Below are 3,728 nucleotides of genomic sequence, written 5' to 3'. Positions count from 1 at the left end.
TATCAAGAACCGCAATCTTACACCATTTACCTGTACGTTGACCACCGCGGTGGTCTTTCTGCCTTACTCTTGGACATATTCCTACTTTGAGCCCATTATCAAGGTCTCAGGGTCAGTATGGACTAGTTCTCTGTCCTGACTTTCTGAAAAGGGACAATTTCTTCGACTATGTCCAGCTTCACCACACCGCCAACAGACAAAACCCTTAGGTTTTTCATGGCAATCACGTGTCATGTGTCCTCTTTGACGATGGAATGCACACTATGGGTGGTCTGCAACTGCAGCTGCTGTCACCTCAGGGGAACCTTTATGATGAGGAGAATGTCAGATGGATATAAACTTATACCTGGAACTACCAGATCTAGTTTTCTGACGAATACTCCAACCACGGGTCACTACATCGCAAGGTCTTCTAAACTACCATTTTCTTGGCCAGCAACACTTTCTTTCAACCAATAAATTCTTGAGGCTTATCAGTTATGCCTGGTAAAACTCGCCAGCCACACAATGCAGCACCTTCAATATCCAGCAGCAAATCTTGAGGACTTTGGTGTTCACACAGCCACTTGTCCGAAAGTTGGCGAAGAAATTCTGAGGCAATTGTGGCGCCACAAAACTAATGTCTAATCCGTAAAGAAAATTGCTGCCAGTCAACTATGTTATCGAAAAGCGTCGAATTAATTACCCTTTCTGCATTCCCTCGCCAATGTATCCTTGCAGCTCTAATCTTAGAGGCATCACTGGTCATCTGCAACTGGATCTGACGAATCCACTGATCCACCTTATGATTCCTCTAAAGAGGGTTTGAAGCTTACATTTTTGCCTCAAACAATGGGATGTGTGCACGAGGATCAGCAAATGTCATTGGAGCTAAAGTAGCATGCTGAGGTGGAAACCTAGGCAAAAGGTTTCCCAGTATCTGAGGGTCAAGTCTATAACTACTAGGATTGAGTCGAATGACAGTTTGAGAGTTTTGGACTTCCTCAAGATCCTGTTCAGCTTCATGATCCAACTCCAAGTCTGTATTGGTGATAGACTTCATAGGTTCACGAGCCGGATCTGTTAACCATCTGATGTAATGATGCACACTCTGAAGCCAAGTTATCCTCTTGGCTGTGCATTTCCCATACCTCAGAACTCTCTCCTCTGACTAAGTCCTCTAAAAGCGCTTGCATGGGTTGTTGGGCTGGAGTTGGTGCCAACTGAGCACTTGCTCCCTCGGGTTTTTCCTGAGACTCATCTTATTGAATGTTACGTGGTAGTCATCGTTCCCTTCTTGCTCGGCTCGCTCACATTCCGTCAACAAAACCTGTCAAGGGGATTAATTTATTTGGAAAAAAAACTAGACTTCACCTAGAAGACCAGCATCAAACCTGAAACATTTATTGTTATTTTTATTTTCCTTTATTTTGTTCACTGCCTGCCTCGTTTCATTAGCACCTTTTCGATGGCACTAGAGCTGCTCCATTGAAAATATATTACAAAATGATTATGCCTAAAATTACAACCTACAAAGGAAAATAGTGCAACATCAAGATCATACAGGAACTTCTTTAAAGTTCAGGAGCAACACAAATGTATGACAAACAAAACTCATAAATACAATTAGAGTAAAAGTTACAAAGTACACAAAGTTACAAATTTGGGTAAAACATTACAAAATCATAAAGCGATCAAAATATAAACGGCCAAAGCGGAAATACTGTGGAACCAAATGAAAATGCAAAACGAAAACATAAAAAAAAACAGTATAGAATGATGTGCAATTTACATAAAATACTCAATAAAACAAATATTTTTATGGTTACAACTGTAAGTGCAATTAGATACTCAAATGAAAAAAAAAAAGAAAAAAAATAGGGGGGGGGGGGGCTCTGGAGCCGTCAACCAAGCAAACTGCAAATCTCCAAGCTGCCAGCATTATTTGGGGTATAGTGTTTAACTAACACCCATCGGGGTGTTCATCTCATTTTATTGAATTATAAATGAATTAGCAGAGATACCCAGCAGAGGTTACTTTAGATAAATAACAATATAGAATGTTTACATTTATTAAATAAAAATGAGGAACCAAGAACATAAAAGAACAGAAAAGAAAATTGACATAAAAGCAACTTGAACAAAAAAGACAAAAATGAACTGAATAAAATAAGCAATACTAAAATTAAATAAAAATAAACACTAAAACGCTCCAGCATAACAAGTTATTTACTATTAAAAACAAAGCATTATTCTCCAAATAAAATCCGCCCTTTTGTCCTGTAACCCAAAATCAACACTCTATTTAACTTATCAAAACAGGAGGGAAAGGTGGGCTTTGTGGTACAAGTCCAGAGGCTTGCGCGTAAAATGAGTACTTAAGTATTTTCTTATAAAAATAGCGATGTCTAGTTCTGGTTCAATTACGTTAAAAAAAATACTAAAATCTTTTAACTTCTCCATATTAGCTGGACCTTACAAACTTCAAAACTAAAGAAATAAAGTCAATTAAAAACGAAACAAAAGGAACATATAAAAACGTGCATAACAAATAAAGAATGAATTACATACAACTTATTAAAATGAACTTATAAAGATACGCTTGCGGCGCTAAAACTGGCAAGAACCACGACTTAACGCTCCTTGCGAGGCACACACCAGAAATCTACGGGGCACTACAAAATTTTGGTGTTACTGATGTAAATTTGAGTAACTGCAATAGTAGTAGTGGAAGTAGTAGTAGTAGTAGTAGTAGTAGTAGTAGTAGTAGTAACAGTAGTAGTAATAACAGTAGTAGTAGTAATAGTAGTGGTAGTAGTAATAGTAGTAGTAGTAAAAGTAGTAGTAGTAGTAGTAGTAGCAGCAGTAGCATATGAAGCAGCATTTGTTTATGTAGCAGTAGCAGGACCAGCAGTTGTAGCACTGTTGACGATAGTATTGATTTAATGGAAATAATAACAGAAGATTTACGTCTAATATCAAGCAGGTAGGCATTGATGACTATCAATTACCACTAAGACATATCGCAGCATTTACTGTGATATGCAATAGAGGATTAGAACGCCACCGACACTGAGACACCAGTTCCCAACATTTCTGGCAACATCATAATCGCTCCAATGCTCATTGCTGAGCAGTGGCGGCTGATTACTGCTGTCACATCAGACTAACTCAATACTAAAGTCCAATTGTTGTAGTGTGAATCAAGAATTCAAAAATTTAAATACATTGTATAGAATACAAATATCTGCTCCATTAGCTCAGTTCCGTGCAGCGGGATTTGCAAAGGCAAGTGCACTACATTTAAGATTGCAACTTTCAGTTAGTGCATTTAGTCATTCAGAGATTATTTCATACGTAATGGATTTGTTACACTGAAGTGGTGCTACATTGGAAGCTCGTTATAATTACAAAATACAAATTAGTCTTGATAACGCAAGGACACTATTAATAACTCATCCACGAACTTACTAGTCTTACTCATTTCTGTATTCTTTAAATATGAATTGCATATCCTCGTTTTAACTCACCTTCCCTCCCTCTCTTTCTCTCTAAGTGAGTGGGTGAGCTGAAGAAAATATATGGAGGTCTGTGAAAAAAAAAAAAAAAAAAACACGAGCGAACAGCCCAACAAACAATGGGAAACTGTGGACTCTGCTCATCAATACCAGTCAAGGGGTTAACAGTTTGGATAGAGAAATATATAGAATTACAATTGAAAGTGGAAACCATGCACCGCTGGTAATATA

General features: G+C 37.8%; 1 long non-coding RNA gene across 1 annotated transcript; it reads right to left on the bottom strand.

Annotated features, from left to right (window-relative positions):
* Window positions 1-257: 257 nt before the first annotated feature.
* LOC147468034 (uncharacterized) lies at window positions 258-3,586 on the bottom strand. The gene has a single exon (XR_015192599.1). It is a non-coding gene; the product is annotated as an uncharacterized LOC147468034 (long non-coding RNA).
* Window positions 3,587-3,728: the final 142 nt, after the last annotated feature.

Source organism: Penaeus japonicus, unplaced genomic scaffold (assembly GCF_977035675.1).
Source record: "Penaeus japonicus unplaced genomic scaffold, GWHDUDI00000001_assembly GWHDUDI00000031, whole genome shotgun sequence".
Lineage (NCBI taxonomy): Eukaryota > Metazoa > Arthropoda > Malacostraca > Decapoda > Penaeidae > Penaeus > Penaeus japonicus.
The sequence above is the reverse complement of the archived record's forward strand: the minus strand, read 5'-3'. Positions and strand labels throughout refer to the sequence as shown.